Here is a 22,787-nt window from a genome sequence, read left to right on the forward strand (position 1 = left end):
AGCCGTGCGGACGTCTGTGCCACCAGGCGGGACTGGAGCTGGTGAGGATCCCGAGTCCGTGGCAGGGGTGCCAGGCTCCAGGGCTGGGCTCCCTGAGCAGGAAGAGCCCGGGAGACCTCGGGGTGTCAGCGTCTGTGCGCGTGTGGTGGGCAGAGGGCTCCGATGGGGCACAGCGCTGTGGGCAGGAAGAGAAGGTCGAAGGCAGGGAGGCACCCCAACCAGAGGCCACACACCCGGCACACCAGGCTCCCTGGAGACTCTGGGCCCCACATGGATGCCCCCAGGAGTAAAGTCATTGCCAGAGAACAGACCAATTCCACGCCATGCGATGCCAGGCACTACGCCACTGTGGTGGAGGCCAGGTGGCCTTCCCCCGGAGCACATGCCACCGCTCGTCACTCCCTACTGTCTTCACCTGTGTGCCCTGTCCCCCCACTGCAGTCAGAGCCACATCCACCTCACTCTCCAGGCCCCCAGCACCCGGGCCGGCGCCCAGGAGAGACGTGCCGCAGGGAGGAATGGCCCGCGGCCAGAGCGCCGACGCGGGAGGGAGGAGGGTTCGCATCAACGACCAGACCTAGACCAGCGCGCAGCACGCCAAGGCCTCCCACGACGCGGGAAAACAGACCGAATCCCGGCTGCTGCGGTGAAGAGAAGCCCGCAGATTGTTACTGAACTGAAGATGGCAGTGAAGTCCAGCAGGCTCCCGCTAATAACACTGCGGGCCACACGTCCATCCACGCGAGCCCGTCCAGACGAAAGGAAGCTTCTTCCAGCGGTGTCCCCCACAACCTGTGCCACCTGTCTCCTCTCCACGGAGGCCCAGGCGCCCTGAGGCCAAGCTCCTCGTGACCTTGAGGCTCCCCCTCCCGCCCGCCTTGGGGACTCGCAGGCAGCTCCTCAGGAAGACAGTTCCCGGGGCCGCGCTGTCCCCGGCTCCGGACTCGCTGCACCCGGAGAATCAGACGCAGCGGACACAGGCTTCCCGGGAGTGCACAGGTCAGGACACCCAAGACGCTCATCTAGGAAGCGGCGGCGGCGCCTGGACCCCCACTCCACAGGCGAGAGGCTTCCTTCACGTCGACCCCCTGCACGCTGGGGCTAACTAAGCCCCTCACTGCTTCTCACTTCGCCTGAAGTCCTCTCGGAGGCCGCGGTTTCACCGGAAGCCGCTTCTGCAGCCACACCCGTCCTTGAGAAGGCAGACAGCGCTCATTCGTAGGCAGGCTAAGCTTTCTCGAGTCAGGATCACTGAAAAACGCCAACTGGTCATAAATCCATCCTCTAAAGTGATTCACTCCCTCCATCTAATTAAGTCAAAAATAATTCCTCAAAGGATAAACGGGTCTTTAAGTCAATTGGCAAAAGGCTCCCTCGTTCAAATATTACTCACGCAGCCAAATGGAAAGAAAGACGGACCAACTCAAGCCCCCGCTTGTTCCGGGAAGCCTGGGGGAAGCGCCTCCAGAGGAGGAGGCTCGGGGGCGGGACTGCGACGGGGCGTCGCCCCAGACATGTGAATAAAGGCACCTCCGTGGGGGGGGGCAAGGAGACAGAGGGCAAAGCAGCGCCAGAAAATCCCCACTCTGCGAGGGTACACGGCTCAGAAAAAGGCCCTCCCAGGGAAGAGCCGGACAAGAGCAAAGCTTGATCTGATCACCGTATTCACAGGAGAACGGCTGCGCGTGAAGAAGAAGGTGAAACAGGTCCAGAGAGCACCTGCAGCAGGTGCCGGCCAGGGGTGAATAGCAGGCGACCTGCACACGACCATCCACTGGCGAGGAAACGCATAAGAGACCCCGGGGAAAACGGGGGAAATACCTCAAAAGGAGAATCGGAAGCACAGTTACAAACACGAAGAGATGACCCACAGCTCGAGGCTTGTTGGTTTGTTTGTTTGTTTTCTGGTCTTTTTGCCATTTCTTGGGCTGCTCCCACAGCATATGGAGGTTCCCAGGCTAGGGGTCGAATTGGAGCTGTAGCCACCAGCCTACGCCAGAGCCACAGCAACGCGGGATCCGAGCCACGTCTGCGACCCACACCACAGCTCATGGCAACGCCGGATCCTTAACCCACTGAGCAAGGCCAGGGATCGAACCCGCAACCTCATGGTTCCTAGTCGGATTTGCTAACCACTGAGCCACGACGGGAACTCCGAGTTATTTTTTTTATTATTACTTTTAACAGTTATTTCCCCGATACAATTTTTTTTCTACTGTGCAGCACAATGACCCAGTTTGTTACACACACACACACACACACATTCTTTCTCACATTATCGTGCTCCATCATAAGTGACTATAGTTCCCAGTGCTACACAGCAGGATCTCACTGCTAATCCATTCCAGAGGCAATAGTTTGTATCTATTAACCCCAAGCTCCCCAACCACCCCACTCCCTCCCCCTTCCCCTTGGCAACCACAAGCGTATGCTCCAAGTCCATGAGTTTGTTTTCTGTGGAAAGGTTCATTTGTGCTGTATATTAGATTCCAGATATAAGTGGTATCATATGGTATTTGTCTTTCTCTTTCTGACTTACTTCACTCAGTACGAATCTCTAGTTCCATCCATGTTGCTGCAAATGGCCTTATTTCGTTCTTTTTTATGGCTGAGTAGTATTCCACTGTGTATATGTACCACATCTTCCTCATCCAATCATCTGTCAATGGACATTTGGGTTGTTTCCATGTCCTGGCTGTTGTGAATAGAGCTGCAATGAACATGCAGGTGCGTGTGTCTTTTTTAAGGAGAGTTTTGTCTGGATATATGCCCAAGAGTGGGGCTGCTGGGTCATGTGGAAGTTCTGTGTACAGATTTCTAAGGTACCTCCATACTGTTCTCCATAGTGGTTGTACCAGCTTCCATTCCCACCAACAGTGCAGGAGGGTTTCCTTTTCTCCACACCCCCTCCAGCATTTGTTATCTATGGACTTATTTGTTACCCGAGTTATTAATAAACTCAAATAAATACACTAAGTTCGCCTATAAGACTGGTCACACCTTAAAGCTTAAAATACCCACGACGGACACAGGTAAAGAGAAACAGACTCTTGGAAACACAGGGAGCGAAGGAAGCAGCAGTTCCGCGAAGGGAGACAGGCAGGTCCCCAAAGGCCACCTCACTAATGGGTCAGAGCCCGCAGACGTCCACCGCGCTCTGCTGCGCCTCGAGGGTGCACAGGGCTGACACGGGGCCTGGGCCCGCCACGGCTCCACGGGGCGAGTCCCAACGTCCCACGTCCCCATGAGAACTCAGGCCCGGGGCTTGGGGGGGACACAAGGGTGCAGCGACCCAGGCAAAGCCCTGCTGCGGTACCTCTGCTGCCGAGTGACGGAGGCCCTCGCCACGCGGGCTCCGGGGGGCCTGCTGTTCCACCTGAAGGACAGCCCCCCTTTCATGGGCAGCTCCCACGAGGTGACTCTGGCCGGGGCCACGTGCAAACGAGCAAGCCGCTTTCATCGACAATTCCTGGTCCTCAGTAAATCATTCAGACACATCCACTCCAAAATTCCACTCATGTTTCCATGCTGCTGACACCCCGGCTGTGACGCCATGACAGCGAGAGTGGCCGTGGCACTGGCTAGTCCCCAGCGCCTGGTTGCAGTCCCAGGCTGCAGCGTCTGTGAGGGCAGTCTGGTCACTCACCAGGCCTGGTCTTGCGGAACCAGGCTTTTAGTCACCCTGGCAACGCCCCTGACGACACATCAGCCAAGAACTGATACATTTCAGCCCTTCTTCCCTCCTGTACCTCCAGCAAATGGACCACGGACAGGAGTAAAAACCGCCTACATTCTAACTACCCCGACGGGATGGAATCTCCTCCCAGAAATGATAGGAAACCACGTCAAAACGAGACATGGGCTGGACAGACGGGCTTACAGCACAAGGTCAAAGCCAAGTGGGAATGGCCCCTACCAGCATTTTCTGAAACATACTCCTGAACAGAATAATATAATCTGGAGTTCCTGTTGTGGCTGGGCGGTAACAAACCCGATTAGCATCCATGAGGACACGGGTTGAATCCCTGGCCCCACTCAGTGGGTTAAGGATCCGGCGTTGCCATGAGCTGTGGTGCAGGTCGCAGATGCGGCTCACATGCCGCGTTGCTGTGGCTGTGGGGTAGGCAGGCAGCTGCAGCTCCGATTAGACCCCTGGCCTGGGAACCGTAGGTGCGGCCCTAAAAAGCAAACAACATAATCAACTGATCAATTGTGTGGCCTGGCCTTTGGCTCCCTGCCTCGGGACCACCGGGCGGCGGAGTCCCAGCGGGACCCCTCCCCCCAGCCCAGCCCACCTGCACTGCCCAGGCGGTCACGGACCCAGGCGGGACACTGGACCTACGGGTGCTGACGGCTGCCTTCACTGCAGTTGGGGGGTGGAGGTGTCTCTCAGCGTTACTGTGTGACACGGAAGGTGCCTCCCGGCCAGGACCGTGGGAACCAACCAGACAGTGCCGCCTCCCCGTGGCGGACAGACAGGGACGCGTTCCAGACTCACGGCCTGCACCCGGCCCGCGTCGTGCTGAATGAAAGGAAAACCCCACGCTTCCGTCGGAGGAAGGAATGGCTGTGACGTGGCACCGAGTGGAAAACACAGGCTTTCTCCACGGATTTCACAGACGAGCTCAAACCCTCCCAAAGCCGCAGCTCTGCCTCCGGAGAACCGCAGGCTGCAGGGGCCGCTCAGCGCAGGCACGGGTGCGGGTCCTCGGGGTTAGAGATGTGCGCCCACTGCCCACCCCCAAGTTCAGCAGGGGCACAGGTGAGGCTGGACAGTAGCTCTGAAGGAGAGGCCAGGCCCCTGTCACCTTGGGAACCCAGCAGCTTGGGGAAGGCCCGCGGTGGCACCTTACGGCCCCATGCGGAGGTGGGCCGGGGGCCTGGCAGGCCCTTAGCACTGGACCAGACATCAAAGGCACCCCAGCAAGGCCATCAAGTGAGGTGCAGCCAGGCCCACCCCCAAGAGAAGGACTTTCTCTGGTCTGGCTCTTCCAGGACGTGGTCTTTTACCAACGCTTTTAACACAGAACTCACTCTCGAAAATAATCTGAGAATACAGACGCACACTAAACCAAGGCACCCCTAAACACGTAAGCAGATGCTGCTGGCACCCCGGTGTCCTTCACTCCATGACGATCTTGCCCGCGACACACACACACACACCACACACACACACACACACACACACACCACACACACACACACACACACACACACCACACACACACACACCACACACACACACCACACACACACACACACACACACCACACACACACACACACACACACACACACACGATGGTTTCCTTTTTTTTTTAGGGCCGCACCTGCAGCCCATGGAAGTTCCCAGGCTAGGGGTCGAATCGGAGCCAACGCCACAGCCACAGCAGGGCCAGATCCAAGCCGGGTCTGTGACCTACCCCACAGCTCACGGCAACACTGGATCCTTAACCCAGAGAACAAGGCCCAGGGACCGAACCCACATCCTCATGGATGCTAGTCGCGTTTGTTAACGGGAACCCCACACACATTTTAATCGACCAAAAGTGAGCTCTGAAGTTTCACGTCCTATTGCTTCTATCTACACCCCATCACGTCACACACGGAAAACGCAGGGACATCAGGGGCCCGCTGCCTTCCACACCCTCCACGGCGGGCCGTCTGGGGGTGTCTGGAGGCGCCGCAAGACAAAGGCGTGTTTGATGAACACACCAGCCCCGAGCTTCATGCCGTCTCCTGCCTGAGCCCCTCACCAAGCACCTGAGCGCTTTCCAGAAAGGTCGCTCCCCCAAGAGATTACAGCGTGTCAATCTCTCCTCACCTGAAAAGCACTGAGCTTTATCTTTTTCAATCTTTGCTAATTTGATCGACAGAAATAGAACTGCATTATTGGGTCAATTTGCATTTTCATTACTTGTGACGCGAGACTTTTTTTTAGTTTATTATTCATTTCTGTTCTCTACCTGGGGCGTCACTGCTCTGCTCGTTTCCAAGAGGAATTTTGTGTACATTTGCCTTCCACGGACCTAAGAAGTGGCTCATAAAGATAAACACCAGCAGGAAAAACCCCACGATGGCAAAGACAGCACCGGCCGGGCGAGGTTAAGGTCACTGTCACTGGCCAGGAATGCTTACGGCACCGCCAAGCCAAGCAAACATTTCTGGTTGATCCGAAGCCACCGTTTCACACGAGGAGGAGAGATCACTGAACACCACTCTGGGGTGGCTAGAAAATCACTTATTTTGTTTGGCCTTCCTCATCCAGCTCAACATTAGTGTACTTTTTAATCAAATATACCAATACGTACTAATTAACCCTGCTTGGGGTGCGTCAAAATTAACCAACCACTTCAATAATAAATCAAAAAACTGTAATTGGTATTTTAATTTTTTATAAGTAACATACCATGTAGCACCAGACGGGATATTATTTCACCACCACGTAATTACACCACAACATAACCCATGGCCCATCCTTCATATACTGTTATTAGACTCATAAAATATGCTTCCAAAATGAGAAAAAATAGCTGTCAAGAACTGCATCTTATTATTCAACTATTAAACTTTCTTAATCATCAATCAGTTTAATTGCTCCTGACATGGGTTATAAATAACATTTCGTGGTTCAATAAAACACGACAAGGATAACCCCTTCAGCCCCGGAGCCGAGCAGAACCCCCTCAGATATCCCCACGGCGTCTGCTTATCCCTCCGGGCCTCTGTCGTCCCCACCTCGAGTGGAGGAACGTCTAGAAGCATCCTGCTAATTTATGCCAAAAACGTTAAGAAATGGCTGTGCTGAACGGCCCGGTGCTGTCTTCAAGTAGATTCCCTCGTGGGCGGATGGCCCGCTTCCCTCTGGCCCAAAGCAGCAGCTGAATGAGGACACTGACTCGGCCACACGGCGTCCGGCTGCGGCGAACTCCGCCCCTCCTCCAACCCCCCGGCTCAAGATCCCAATCCGGCCCGCGGCCCAGACCTGGGCTGCAGGAGAGGCAGCGGTGACAGAGTCCCGCTCAGCTTCAAGGGCGCCACGAGGGCCGGGCTTGGGGAAGACAAGCTGGCAGTGGCCGCTCGTTGGGGGTGGGAGCAGGACACTGGGGGCGCTGTGAGCCACGATCCGTGGCCTTGAGCAGGACAACGGATGTGGTTTCTCATCCGGGCAAAACCTCTGACCACAGATGGCACCGAAGGGGACTGAGCACAACCCAAGCAAGAAAGACGCCCACGTGCGGCGCAGCCCCGGCCATGCATCACATCGCCGCACCCTCCCCAAGAGCGAGCAGCAGGGCTGAGGCCTGAAGGCGGGCCCAGCAAGCCCACGGGGCCGGGCAGGTCACGGCCTGGGCAAGGCTGAGCACGGACGGAGCCCTGCCTGTCCAGCGGCTCTGAGCCCAGGCCTGTCCTGGCACAGAGATGGCACTTTGACTCGACTGGACGATAGACCTGTCGGCCTCCGGGGAATCCTACCAAACCCTAAGAAGAGAAGCAAAAGTAGTAATTATAGCAGACTTCCCACAGAACCTGCGCAGGACCAAAGACGATGCACCGATGTCGTCAGAGTCCCGAAAGAAAAACCTGGCCCCGGAATCCTGCCCGCCGAGAAGAGCACCTTCCCAGGGTGAAATCCACACGTCCTCAGAGAAGCTGCACGGCGCTCCCATCCGGGCTCAGTGGTGAACGAATCCGACGAGGAACCATGAGGTTGCGGGTTCGATCCCTGGCCTCACTCCGTGGGTTATGGATCCGGCGCTGCCGTGAGCTGTGGTGTGGGTCGCAGACGCGGCTCGGATCCCGCGTTGCTGTGGCTGTGGTGCAGGCCGGGGGCTACAGCTCCGATTCGACCCCTAGCCTGGGAACCTCCATATGCCACAGGAGTGGCCCAAGAAATAGCAAAAAGACAAAAAAAAAAAAAGAGAGAGAGAGAAGCTGCACTACAAGAAATGCTACAGGACGTCCTCCCGGCAGAGAGAACACGGTACAAGGTGGAAACACAGATGTACACGGAGAAAGAAACGGTGACGGGAAACGAAGGCAAATGCGAAAGGTATTTCCCCCCAGTCCGTGACTTCTTAGAAGATAACTGGCAAGTCCTACGGCTCTTGTTCCTGACACGGATCTCCAGGCCAAGGAACGGGCTCCTGAGACGGACACACACACACAGAGACACACAGACATACACACACACAGACACACACAGAGACAGACAAACACACAGACACACACATACAAACACACACAGACACACACAGACACGCACAGGCACGCTGTCACACAAACGCACACGGACACACACTGAGGGCATGTGTCAGAGGGACCCAGGTGTCCACTAAAACAGCGCCTGACGGCCACCGCTGAAACACCGTGAGCAGCAAAAGACGACGTAAGACCCGGACTACAGCCCGACGGAACCAAACACCTCCACCTCCTCGATGAAAACGGCTGGATGAACCAGCAAGCGGGGAAGGCGCGTGCCTCACACCGAAGGACGCCACGCGTTTACATCCAGACCTGCCTTCCGGGAGGGCGCCGAGATCGGGGCCGCCCTGAGGTCGGGGCCCCGTGTGACGTCCTTCCAAAGACGACAGGGCGGAAGGAGGGAAGAGAGGCGCTCCGAGGGCGGGAACCTGACGGGCGCGCAGCCAGGCGAGTGAGGTCGGCAGCGAAGGCGACGGGCCCTCAGCCAGGAGGGCACCTGATGCCCTTGGTGCTCTCCCCAAACCCCCGTCCCTCCCGTCTGATTCAAAGGAAGACATCAGACGAACCCCAACGCAGGGACAGTCCGCAAAACCGCCCGGCAAGCAGACGCGCCATCGAGGGGAGCACAATGAGGGAGACGCGAGAAAGTGTCACAGCCGAGAGGCGCTCAGGGAGACAGGATGGTTAAATGTCACGTGGTGACCTGGTGGGTCCTGGACCGGAAAAAGGCCATGAGGAAAAACCAAGAAAGTCTAGGAGTTCCCACCGTGGCTCAGCGGTAAAGAACCCAACTAGCACCCATGAGGATGTGGGTTCGTATGATCCTTGGCCTCACTCAGGGGGTTAAGGATGTGGCGTCGCTACAAGCTGTGGGTCGCAGACGTGGCTTGGATCCCGTGTTGCTATTGCTGTGGCTGTGGTGTAGGCCAGCGGGTGCAGCTCCAGTTTGATCCTTAGCCTGGGAACTTCCCATGCTGTGGGTGTGGCCCTAAAAACCAAAAAGGAAAAAAAACAAACAAACAAAAAAAAAACCCAAGAAAGTCTAAAAACAGGTCATAATAATCTATCCACAGTGGCTTCTTAGCAGAGACAAATATAAGGGCAGCGGCGGGGGATACCCAGAGTGGCAAGGCTGGGAGACGGGTCCTGAGCCAGCCAAGGACAAGGCCCTCACGGCAGGAGCGGCTGCAGAGGGACAGACCAGCTCTGGACACCCCGTGCTGTGCGGCTGCGCCGAAAGCATCTTCACCCCCGACTCCGAACAGACGGCTGCCTCGTGCTGACTCCGCTCAGTGCAGGAGCTGGTCCAACTTCAACACGCTCAGTGGAACGTCCAGTGGCATGAAGGGGGCGCAGCTGTCCCCTGTTGCCCTGCCGGTGGCCCAGCCCCCAGCCCCACCACCTGCACACGCGCAGGGACTGGAGGCCTGGGCGCCTGAGAGACCGTCCCCTAAGGAAGCTCTGCCTTGGAGCCTCCTGCCTGAGGGGCACCAAGCCCACCGCTCATAAACCAGGTCTATGAATTTTGTAGGTATCTGGAAAAAAAATCCCTCCCCGCTTATCCGCTCGCCCACCTCCATCTCAGCTGTAACTGGTCGGCAGACAAAAGGCACTCAGCCCGAAAGACACACGATGACAAAGTCAAGCTCCACAGGCTCACAACCAGCATCAAAGGCTGGTGACGCCCCCTACCCACCCCCACCCCCCACCCCGAGAGAACTACAACCGTGTCGACCCAGGCGGCTGATGGCTCTTTTGGCACAACTGCCCCCACTGTCTATCCCCCGTTCACCGCCCTGGGCCGTGCACACACCCTCGGTTACGCGTGGGAAACACGTAATCCGTGAATCACAAAACCACCTGCGAAGGCCGGAACGAGACACTGCTGACCAGCCTCAGAAAACACTATCATTTTGGAATGTTCTTCAGAAGTGGTTTTGTGTTTTATTGGCAAAATGGTGTATTATTATGGCAATAATAATGATTTAAATAGAAATACATTAGCGCTATAACAATCATGCATGCGTACTTTGTGATTTTATTTCAAAGACTTCCCACCCCCATGCACATACTCAATCATTCGCCTCCCAGCGCGACCAAGGCCGAAAGGACTGCCTCTGCTCTGCAGACGGCAAGTCTCAGGCAGAAAGGCCGAGGGCGGCGGGCCGAGGCCGCGTGCAGGAAGGGGGAAGCGGTCAGCCGCACGCCTGTTTTTGCCCACGGGCTCCGCAAACACGCACATCCACCTGCACAGGTGCGAGGTCACGGCCATCTCCCGGTGGCCACGCCCTGAGGGTGGCCAAGGACGGGCCAGCACAAACCCCCCGAGGGAAGGAGCAACAGAGCTGGGCGCCACCGTGCCCCGGGGAGAAGCGCAGGGGACCCCGGAGGGTCTGAGCCCTTCACACACACACGCACACACGCACACGCACACACACAAGCATCTTCCGCCGGATGCTCCCACCTCGGCAGATCCCATCGCCACCCAGCCGTGTCGGCGCCTGCCTTCCGCAACTACTTCGGTGCATCAAAGCTGCCGCCACGCGCACCCCCTGGGTCCCGGACCTTCCCGACCCGGCCCTGAGCCCTGCCTGGACGTGGCCCGGGAAGCTCAGGGACACGGCTGGCGCTGGCCTCGGGTGGGAGAACAGCAGCCAGCAGGCCGCAGAGCCTCGAACACGGCCCCCTGCCCCGGAGAAGGGGCCCAGAGGTCGCAGTGGACGCCGAGACCTGGAAGGGGCCCGAGGAGGAGTGAAAGCAAAGACCGGCGCTGTTCTGACACAAGGGTGACACCGCGGTGGCCGACAGGCAGGCGGCCCCAACGGCCCTCCCCGCTGGCCTGCCTGAAAGAGGCCAGCCCATCTCTTTCCGGGGGCGGGGGGGGGGAACCTCAAGCCCCCTCTCAGCTCCGCCCCGTCGCCCCGCAAACCGCCTTCACCCCCCGGGGAAGCTCAATCACCTGTGTCCCCGGACCCCAGCCTCTCCGGGCACGTCCTCCCCCACGTCCTCCCCGTCCCTGCGTGTCCGCAGGGGATCTTCCACAAATGAAGCGCGCTGACCGACGTGCGGGAACTCTCTCTCCTGCAGGTCACAAGCCAACGTCCCTCCAAGGGCTCGCCTGTCCTCTGGGACCTGGGCCGTCACTCCTCTGCCACAAGAGCCTTGGGCCCTCGGGTCAACGGGGCTCAGGGCCGCCCAAGAGGCTTCACCCTCCCTGAGAGCCCCGGTGAAGTGACGGTCGCTCCCTCAGAGGACACGCTCTACAAGGAGAGCCAGCTCCACCCCTGCCGAGGCTGACAGGCGTCGGGAAGGGAGCCCCAGGCACTGGGCCCCCATGCCGCCCGTCCACGGCCTCCTGCTTCCTCGGTGAGCCGTGCACAACTGCTCGTCACCTAAACAGTATGACCTGCCTCTGCACACGTGTGTGCACGTGTGGCTGTGTGCGTGCGTGTACTGCTGTTGGCCCAGCGCGTGGGGTTGACCGCATACGAAGGTGTGCCTGCGATGCGCCCCCGGGACTCTCCAGCCCTGGGTCTGTGCACCTGTCTGTGGCCGTGTCTGGAGGTGACACCGCTTCCAGGTAGAAAGACACGGCCTCGCTGGTCTCCTGGGGTCTCTGACCACAGGGATGGGCTCGGCTTAAACAGCCATTCTTCCTTCCTTCTTAAGAAGCTGCAGCTTCTGCTCCGCGGGGATGGAGCACAGACCGGAGGCACCTCCGAGAGGAGTCAAAGGTCTCCCAAACCGAGCTGGGAAACGCCCCCCCACAGAACAGACACACACGTCGTCAGCGGCTCACACACAACAGGAGCGAGAAACTCACGGCGAGGGAACGTGAGCAAAGCCCGTGCCGGGGGCCACGGCCGGGTGGAAGGGCCTCCCCAGGGCACACAGCACGCGGAACAGTCTAGAAGGGCACCACCAAGCACAGGGAACTGCGGGGAACGGACCTCATGCAAAGCTGGTGCTCCCAGGAGGTTCCAGAGAGCTCATCAGAAGCGACCGCCACCGTCTAGGTCCTGCTTTGGACAGAAGTGACCAAAAGGGGCGAAGCACGGATGTCACGTGACCGGCCAATTTCCGAGCTGAAATGTCCACGAAGGTCGGCTCTGCTGAAAGAGCTTTGATTTCTGCTTTTCTCTCCGTGACCCAACACGTTTAGTTGGAGGCTGCGCGGTTCGGGGTTTGATCTGCTTGGTGGTGTCAGTCCCTCCCGCTCCTCTCCGACACCCCGGCCCTTCCTCCCTTCCTCCCCGCAGCCTCCAAAGGCGTGTTTCCGGGACGGCGCTGACGCGCGGAGCAGCTCGTCCGTGCAGACAGCAGCCTCTCCCCTTGGCGGCACTGCAGGATGAGCGCATCAGGTGAGAGCAGGATCCTCGCAGCCCGGGGGACTTTTCCGCAGCCCTCGGGGGAAACAGAGCTCAATGGCCGGGTCCCCCACGATGGCCAACAGAGCTGAAGGCAGCAGCGGAGTCAGCAGAGAAAAGGGCCCGGCTGCCGAGCAGGGCCAAGAATGCGGCGGCCAGACTGTGGTCAGGACCTCCAGCCACCGTCCTTGGGCTGCAGTCCTCAGCCCGGGCCCTTAGCCCGAGACAGGTGAGTGGACATACCTTGAGGGGAAAGACAGAGAGAGAGATGCGGAGGGAGAGAGGGCGAGCGGGAGAGGTCGCACCCACCACTCTGGAGGGGACCTGGGACGAAGCCCCGCCGTGCGGCAGGACAGTCAGGCAGGCTGGTGGTAGACCACGAGCCCCCCGCCCCCGTGCCAGGACGTGCGCCAAAGCGTGAACCGCAGCCAGCACGGCCGTGACCTGCAGGAGGCATGTGTAGGCCTGTCCCTCAGACCCCCTGGGGCCACATCCTGCCAACCTCGGAGCAGGAGGTGTGATCACACAGCAGGAGACCTCCAGTGACCCCAGACACCTCCTGACCCCGCCAAGCCAATGACGCTGGAGAGAGGGACCCGAGCTTGTCCTGGGAGGGGTGGTCTCGCCGAGGAAGGCGTGCAGGGCGCTGACGGTGTGCATGAAATACCCCCCCAAACTGGTGCCACCTGTGAAATCACCCAAAGCAGCAAAGGGAGGCCACGCACCTGTCACCCGAGGCCCTCCTTGTGCACCTGCTCTGGACAATGCAGTGAGCAGGCACCTGTGTCCCTGGTCTCCCGCACCGGCCCCTGCCGTCCACCACACTTTCTGGCCTCAAGCCCCATTTACTCTGATCAACACTGTCCTTCAGATAAAAAGGGGGAAAGTGGTCTGAGGCCCGCGGGCCCGAGCAGAGCGGGGAGGGACACAGCCAGGCCCCTGGGTGTCAGGGACACCAGGGCCCCCCGCCCCTAGCAACCCACTGACCACACACAGCCTTGTGGGAGAGGGAGCCTGGACCAAGTGGGCAGGCGTCTGCAGCGCACAAGCCACGGCTGGCCTGTCTGGCAGAGAAAATGAACCTCAATGGAGCTGGTTGGGAGGTTCAATAAAAACACTCCATTTCCTCATTTTCAGAAGCTGTGTTCGCATCTCTAAGGGGCAAGGTAAGAAAGAAGGGTTCAGACTAACACAGCGCTGCTAAGAGACCTGCTCTTCAAACCAGAGTTAGAATTACACCCAAGGACAGCGCTGCTTCGACTGCTGATGAAAATCACTCTGACGAACTTGAGGTCGCATTTCCGCTGTACTGAGTAGAAAAGCAACTTCTGTCTGCAAAGCGCACAGAGCAGCAGTCAGGAGGAGGCTCGCTGCAGCCTGGTGTGCGCCGCAGCAGCGTGGACAGCTGTCCCCTCCTCTGCGTCGCCACTGCCCCCAGCCTCTACACGAAGACCAGCCCGCAAGCCCATGGGGGCACGAGCCGCCCCACACAAGGGGGCACGAGGCAACTCTGACAGAGAGGACCCTGGGCGCTCTCTGTCCCTCCCCGCCCCACAGCGGAGCAGGCAGACGCGGCCCAGGGGACCTGGGGTTTCCAGGATCGGCCACTCACGGCCCCCTCCCCACAGAAGCGGGAGGCTGTGCTGACAGCCAGTGGTTGGAAGACCTCGATCAACTTACTCGGGCTCTCTGGGCCTCAGTTTGATTTGCAAAATGGGGTGATAAGAGTTGCAGCTCAGGGAGTAGTGATATCCTAACAAGGAACACTCTTTGAAAGCTCCTGGTACAAGGGGAGGTGGCTGCCCTACCACCCTCGCCACCCTCACCCCCACCCCCACCACCCCCACCATCACCCCCCACCCCCCCACCCCCCCACCATCATCACCCCCATCACCCCCACCCCCCACCATCATCACCCCACCCCCCCCACCCCACCATCATCACCCCCACCCCCACCCCCCCACCCCCCACCACCACAGCCACCCCCACCATCATCACCCCCACCCCCACCACCACCACAGCCACCCCCACCGCCGTTGCCACCACAACCCCCACCGCCTTCCTCACCACATCACCAACACACCACGCCATCACCATCAGCATCAGCTTTGTCTCTCCAGCCGTAATTGCTGACCGAGTGAATACAATAAACCGCCATTTATCCTTTCTGTATTAAGCTCTAGAAGAGCAAAGACCAGGTCTTACGTTATCTTGGTATGCCAAAAACCTACCACTGGAAGTGATTTTATAAAAGGCCATGGATGGAGTTCCCGTCGTGGCACAGCGGAAATGAATCCGACTAGGAACCATGAGGTTGCGGGTTCGATCCCAGGCCTCGCTCAGTGGGTTAAGGATCTGGCGTTGCTGTGAGCTGTGGTGGAGGTCGAAGACGAGGCTCGGATCTGGTGCTGCAGTGGCTCTGGCGTAGGCCGGCGGCTACAGCTCCAATTAGACCCCTAGCCTGGATACCTCCACGTGCCGTGGGTGTGGCCCTAATAAAAAATGTTTAAAAAGTCGGTGGATGAGTTCCCGTTGTGGCTCAGCAGGTTAAGAATTGAACACGGTGTCCGTGAGGAAGCGGGTTCACTCCCTGGCCTGGTTGACATCTGGCACTTCTACAAGCGGTGGAGTAGGCTGCAGACACGGCTCAGATCCCGAGTTGCTGAGTCTGTGGCTTGGGCCGGCAGCTGCAACTCTCATTGGACCCTAGCCTGGAACTTCCATGTGCCGCAGGTGCAGCTGTTAAAAAAAAAAAAAGAAAGGAAAAAAAAAAGTCTGTGGAGCTGAAAGAAACTGCAAAGAGGCCAGAAGAGGGGGATTCCTTCTGACTTTTAAAAACCAAAGTCACCAACTCCCAGATTCTGAAGAGGCTGAGCTGCTAAGAGCGTAAAGTCGCCAAGTTGGAAGAGGTGGCTTCTCACTTCGAATTTCCCCTTTGATCTCGCTCAAGTACAAGACGGCAGAAACAGAGATAATCCACTTGCTACCAACTGGTACCTCTGTCTTAAAAGAGAAATCAACCTACACCTTCAGCTTCTGTGAATACGAAAACAAATTTTTGTACTCGACTTTTTCTGAAGACACTTTTTCTTCTATAGAGAAAAGAAAGAGCCGTCGCAATGAAGAAGAAAGGAGCTCCATTTTACAGAATGGGAGGGCAATTTCGGTCCAGTTACTAATTAAAAAGCATCAAGGGAAAAAAGGTTGACTATTTTCAAAAGCACGACACATACGGACTTCAATTCTCGTAAAGGATCGTTACAGCCAATGATGACGCTGGTTGGATTTATTTTAAAGCATCACTATAATCACAGTCATTATCAACGACCACAATCCCGCCACGTTAAAAAGGACAACAACAGGCACATGCGGAAACACACACAACATTATCGGTCACCAGGGAAATTCACATCCAAGCTGCAAGATGCCTCTTCCCACCCACGGGGGAGGCTAAAATACAAGACCAGTGCAGGAAGGTCGTGGAATGATCGAACCCGCCCGCTCGCCCGCACGGCTGGTGGGACTGCAGAGGGACGCAGCCCCTCTGGAAGAGTCTGGCAGTTCTCTAAAAGGTAAACACGGAGCTACCATAGGACCCAGCATCTCCGCTCCTGGGTACGTCACCAAGAGAACGACGAGTCCACACAGAGAGACCTGGAAACAAATGATCACGGCAGCATTATCCACAGCAGCCAAAACCTGAGGGAAAAAAGCCAAATGTCCATCGGCTTCTCCATCCCAGGGTAAACAAAACGGGATCTGTGCATACGATGAATGAACCACTTCATTCCTAAGCCTAGAAAGGGGGTGGCGTACGGACGCGCCACCCCACGGAAGAACCGCGAAAACACGGTGCTGAGTCAAAGAAGCCGCTCACACAGTGTCTGACTCTGTTTACACAGGATGCCCAGAAGAGGTAAATCCGAGACAGACAGTAGAGCACTGGCTGCCAGGGGCCGGCGGAGGCAGGTGTGGAATGACTGAGAATTGGTCGGGGGTTTCTCTCTGGGAGATGGAAGGCCCTGGAATTAGTGGTCGTGGCTGCACAGCTCTGAAGACCCTGAAAGCCACTGAATCACACCTGCTCGAAGAAGGGCAAGCACCTACAGGTAGGGAGGCAGGCAAGGGGATAACCGATCCCTGACAGGCCAGACGGAACACCAGCAGGGCACGGGAGGAGCCGACCGCCGCCCCCTTGCATCACAGCCCCGGTCCCGCCCCAGCCGGCCAGCGGCAGCTCCACCCAGCGGCAGCTCCGTGACTGTGCGCCTTCTGAGAGCTGCACATCGAAAGCTGCGGCTGCCGCCCATTCGGTCCTCTGAGCTGATTTCTGCCCAGGTACTGGTACTGCAGAGTTGTGTCTGGTGGGAAGGAACACAGTTCTCTCTGCCCCCTGGCTACCACCTGGGCAGATGCTCCAAGTAGGTGAGCGTGGGCAGGAAGCTCCTTAATTACATCCCAGATGCAGCCAGGCGGCAGGGGGCCGCCTGAGCCACACAGCGGGGTGGGCAGCCGCCCTCAGAGACCCCCCTCTGTCCTCAATCAGCTGTCTCCCCCCGCATCCTCCCCTCGCCCCAGCACGAGGAAGTCCTCCGGCTCCTGCTCAACGCCCCGCCCCCCAGCAGCACTCAAGTTCACTTCCCTCTGGTCCCGGAAGCACCGGGCTCCTCCAGCCGCGGCGCTGGGGGCCCACGCCTTGCCGGCTTCTCTCCGCTTTCAACCTGCCCACCCCCGATCTTCAGAACAGAACGAAATGAGTCTCTCGCGGATTCGCCCTGGTTGAGGTGACCGATGACAGACGCTTCCTTTCTTGCTCGCCGCTCACGCAGCTTAAGGAGGAGGCTCGCGAGGAACTGATCTCCTTCTCTACTGGACACGGGCTCTGGGACGGCCGAGCCCCAGGCAGCAGCCTTTCCCCGCCAGGCTGCTGGGAGGGGCTGGGAGGCTAAGGCCGGAGCCAGACGCGTCTCCCGCGTTCGCAGCAAGCCTCGGACGGGGAGCCGAGGCACCAGCCCCTTCCGAACTGACGTGTGCTGTGTAGATGAGGCCCCGAAGGCCTTCGCGGGCACTTTCCAGATTCGAAAAGGCTCTTAAACATTCATGCAGTTTCATCCCTTCTTGAATAGTATTCAATTCTTATTACTGAAGCAAAAACTCAGACAACTGACGTTACTGGCACAGCTAAGCAGCGGAAAGAGAGTGGCCAGAGCGGCCGTTTCTTTTTCTTTTTTTTTTTTTTTTTTTAATTTTTTTATTACTCAACTGAATTTATCACATCTGTAGTTGTATAATGATCATCACAATCTGATTTCACAGGATTTCCATCCCCCAGCCCAGGCACATCCCCCCACCCCCCAAACTGTCTCCTCCAGAGACCATAAGGTTTTCAATGTCTGTGAGTCAGCATCTGTTCTGCAAAGAAGTTCCGTCTGTCCTTTTTTCAGATTCCACATGTCAGTGAAAGCATTTGATGGTGGTGTCTCGTCGTCTGGCCGACTTCACTTAGCATGATCATTTCTAGGTCCATCCATGTCGCTGAAAATGCCGGTATTTCGTTCTTTTTAATGGCTGAGTGATATTCCATTGTGTATATGGACCACATCTTCTCAGAGCGGCCGTTGGAGGCCCTGAAACTTCCCCAAAGAAGCAAAGAGCAGGGGCAGCTCAGGGCCTTCCAATACCACTAAGACATCTTCCTAAAAAATGGTAAAAACACCTAAAACGAAGCTAAATGACGGCTGCATCGCTGCCGTCTAACACGGAGGGCGCTACAGGGTGGCAGCCCCACCGCCCCGCCAGGCCCGGCGTGCAACCTGCCGGGAGGCCCCACCACCCCGACCAGCTTTCTTACCAGAAGCCTCGCGTTCCCGCTGTAACGAGTCCCCTGTGAGACGAGGCAGACGTGAAACGGGGACGCGGGGCCTGCCACACCCAGAGTGGGTACTCCTGTCAGTCCAAACGGCTCCGAGTGCTCATGTTTCCTTCCAGGTGGCAAGAAGAGGAGAAGGGCCCTGCCATCCAGGCCCGGCTGTGCCAACTAACTTGTCACAGCGGCCATTCCTAAGCGTGAAAAGTCAGCTGGCTCCGTGCAAGGCATACACATGCTCCAGCCAGCGCTGCACAGGAAGTGAGCCACCTGCAAAGCCTGCCGTCGCCCACAGCCAAGGACCAATCGCCCATCTGGCTGCTCCGAATCCGCCAGGGTCACCAGGCCTGGCCTGAATCTGGGAAGGGGGCCCGGGTCCCCTCTGCCATTCACTGTCTTAGAAGCAAGAACCAGCTCATCACAGCTTTCAGGAGCCTGGCCCATCGCAGGCAGTGCAGAAGCCAGGCCATCTGTCACAGACGCGCAGTGACTCGAAACCCAGCCTCGGGAGGCTCTCGGATGCCCCAGGGGACTGCCCGGACACCCCACTGGAGGCTCCACGGCAGACAGGGAAAGTAATCGCCCTGTCTCCCGAGTCCCAAACACCGTTTTATTTTTGTATGTGTGTGAGTCACTTCACAAACAGTTTACCGAGGTAAAAATCAACTTTGTTAGAAATTTTAATACGACTTTAAGCAGAGTAAACCCATTTCCTCTCGTATTGTCCTAGTTTTAACGGCACAGAATATCCAAGTGGGCGCCCTCCTTTGAAAGGACAGCGCGTCACCCGCTGCCGTGACTGAGTCTGGGTCACAGGCCTACTGTAAACAGTGAAGACAGAGCACAGGTTCCTCGCTGGCAGGTCCCGAGCTTGACGTGAATGACCTCGGCTTCCTGAACTCGAGGCTGCTGCACCGCAATCGTGACGCCAGGTCTCAAGTTCGCCTCCGAGGGCTCCCCCTTTGTCCCGACCTGTGGGGCTTCTTCCGCTCGCCCTGCTGACACCAATCCTAACCTCAGTTTCCAACCCATCGCGAGTAAGTTTCAGCCGCTAGTCCCGGCTTGGTCCTCTGCTAACGGTTTTCAGCATTCCGCACTCTGGAACTTGCTGCAGTTTACAGTGTGGTAGAGGGAGGAGACCCATCCTTGCTGCAGGCTGGCAAAGGGTTTGCAGCTGCAGAATTGAAACGCCAATTAGAATGATCCAGCCAGTGGCGTTTCTTCCTTCCTACAACTTCCTCTTCGCTCTCCTCCCAATCACCCCTTGCAGACACACCTGCTTTCAGCAGTTACCCACTCGGAGCCTCGTCGGGTCCCCCAGCACCGGGAACGTCTCTCCCACCCAGCACGTCTCTTTGGCCAAAGGGGATGGTCCCGACACGCCGTGTGATGCGGTCCCTCCTGTCGAATGACCGGCTCGGAGACAGACCACCTCTCCTTCGCGTCCTCACCGTTACATCATTCTGCCGCCGATGCCCGAGTCTGGGAAAACCCACCCAAGGGACCTTCCTTCAGCGGCAGACGCGCCGCCTGAGAATCTGCTCGGCCGAGATCCCTTTCATCACCGTCATTAGCCTGGAACGATCTGCCCGCCGCCGCCGCCCTGCACTCATCTTCCGGTTCATCTGATAATGGGGAAATGCCTTCCTCTGCCCATGTTCCTCTCTTTGTCATTATGGGTGAAAAATAAAAAATTCTGAATTCTCTACTATGTTCAATAAAAGCCTTTTAAAAAAACAACCACAACACACATGTCCCCCGGGTCCGTTCACACCTTCTTGAAAGAGAATGCGAGCATCTGGAGAAGACACTAAGAAACGGGAGGCTCCTAAGGAGGAAGGTTATTTCTCTGTCACACCCTCTGTCTAGGTGACGCCATCGCCCGCTCTCCCAGTCCCTTACGTGATGCCTTTAACCCCGCTCGATGCACAATGGGTGAGGAACACGGCAGCATAATTTCAGGACGACACAAGAGCAACATACGTGAGACACAGGACAGTTAGGTCGTTGTGATCTGACGCTGGATCTTAGATTTATAAAAAGGGCTGGAGGACGCACCACAGTAGCTTCAAGAAAGAATGGGTTTTGCTCTATTTTTCAAAAATTAGTAGACTTTCTCCTTTAGCTTTGAAGAATGGAATAAGAGTCATCAGATATCAACCTTTAAGTGTGAAATGTTCAAACAGGAAACACAGAAACTAAACCTGGGCCGAGTGGCCGCCAAGGTTCCAGAAGGCCTCGGGACAACACGGGACACGCCTGCGGCCGGCATAAGGCCTCATCCCTCCCGGGGGTCCCCAAAGACCCAACCCGCCCCGACCGCAAGAGCCCAGCGCCGGGTGTGGGAGGGCTAAACGGTCCACGGCGAGGACGACCGTGCACCCAGACAGTCCATGTCCTCGGTCTAAGTTCGGCAGCGTCTAAGGGATTTCTGCGAGTCTGCTTTTTGGTGCGCAACTGTCTTCTCTTGGAGTTAAAGCTGAGCAGATTCTTTCGGCCCAGTCGTGGGGGGCGGGGGTGAACCCATTCTTGTCGGTTAGTAAATGCTCAAGACTAACTTTCTGCCCCGGGGCTGGTGTCCACACCTGCGAGAGGTCCTTGAGCCCCACTCTGCTCTGTGTTCGGGGCCCCTTTGCTGAGCCCAGGCAGCGGATCGACAGTCCCCGGCAGGACATGACGGGACAACCCATAATCACCTTGAGCCTGTCACACGCTCTGCCCACCACGCATCCGCACGCCCGCCCGGTGATGGAGGCGACCAGAGGGGACCCGAAGGCCTGGCCTGGCCAAGGGCCGGGGGGAGTGGTCCTAAACCAGACTTCAAGCCTCCCGAGAGCCCCCGGGCAGCGGGGCCGTGCGGGTCCGTGCCCCCCCGAGCCTGCTGTGCCCACCTGCGAGCACGGCCCCGACTGCCCGCTGTGCCGAGGGACCTGGGCCTGGAAGCGTGCCTGCCCGGGGTCTCTCTGGAGAAATGGTCCTGAAGAGAACGTCCTGCCAGACCCGGCGACGGGTGTGAACAGCTCCGAGCGAGGAACAGGGGGCTCACGGGTCTTGGGCAGGAAATAAAGAGCTCTGGAGGGAGGAAGTGCACGTAGCTAGAAACCACGGCCGCCGCCAAACCAGGGCCCCGGGGATTCCTCGCAGACCAACACAGAACAACAAGAAGCGGGGAAGGAAACAACGCTGAAACCACAGCCTTGCAACTCGGAAACGGACGCCCAGGCCTCAAAGTGGCAGTCGGTGAAGGAGACAAGCCACAGCATCCCGGCTTGCAGCCTCTCCCTCCCCACCCCGGGGGGCTTTAGGGAGTGGGGGTGCACCAAAACCGAAGGGGAACCTCCCCGCTCCCTTCAGGAAGCGCCTGCAACACATCTCGACCCGAGGGAGGCTGAACTGAAACCCTGCAGACCAGCACCGCTGAGAAGGGCACCGTGAAAACACCAACAAACGGGCCGCGACTCCACAGCGCAAGTCCTGCTCGGTCTCGTCTGTCGCTCTCTTCCGAGCAGCAGCCAAGTTCTGGGTCAGCAGCCCTGGTCCCACCAGGCACTGGAGGGCTGACCTTCCGCCCCCGTCGCACCAACACCTGAGCTGATGGAACGGCGCACCCCACGCGCCGTCTGATGCAGCGACCTCATCAACGGCTGTAGCTCTTGTGGTGAATAAAGTCTCACTTTGACGAGCAGAGACCGTGCCCGTTCTGAAAACTCACAAACGGCTGCACATCGGAGTCAGAAAAGAAAGCTTGTGGTGTTGGAATGAGGCAGCCCTTAACAGTCAATTTGCAAGGAGGAGTCTTCCCCCAGGTTCTAACACTGAACTGGGAAGACGAAGAGGACAACCGGTCACAGAATACAGCATAAGGCTCGCAAAACCAAATGCTCGCAATTTCAATTCTAACGGAATTCCATGGATAAAATAAAAACAACGTATAACGCATGCTCGCCAGGAACGGGTAAAGCCACACCTAGCAGAAGCTCCACCGGGGGTGTGAAGTCAGGCCCCCTGTATCTTAAAGCCCTTCGCTGGGCACTGGTCTGGGGCCCTCGGGGGCTGCTGGCTGGAGCTCGGGTCTTGCCTACAGACTTTCCCACAACAGAGCTGGGTTCCGCCTGCCCCTCAGCCAGCACACAGGGGGCTCACCGATGCAGCCCACCTCGGGGACGGGACAGAACCCAACCCAGAGGCCAATCCCGCCTTTAAGCAGCTGGGGCCCTCCCCCAGCGGCTCCTGTGACACTCGGTACTTGAGGGAGGAATGACCCTGCGGCCTGTGCGTGAAACCTCTAAGGATTTGCATTTCTTTTTTTTTTTTTTGTCTTTTTTTGTTGTTGTTGTTGCTATTTCTTGG

At 57.7% G+C, this 22,787-nt stretch overlaps 1 protein-coding gene across 10 annotated transcripts in view; it reads right to left on the reverse strand.

Annotated features, from left to right (window-relative positions):
• The window catches only part of TBC1D22A (TBC1 domain family member 22A), a 319,360-nt gene that overhangs the window by 174,540 nt on the left and 122,033 nt on the right, over nucleotides 1–22,787 (reverse strand). The window lies entirely within an intron of this gene.

This window comes from Sus scrofa, chromosome 5, assembly GCF_054392235.1.
Source record: "Sus scrofa isolate SSC_HxYL_T2T_F1_AM1 chromosome 5, Sscrofa_HxYL_maternal_Yorkshire_Landrace_v2.0, whole genome shotgun sequence".
In the NCBI taxonomy this organism is placed as follows: Eukaryota; Metazoa; Chordata; class Mammalia; order Artiodactyla; family Suidae; genus Sus; species Sus scrofa.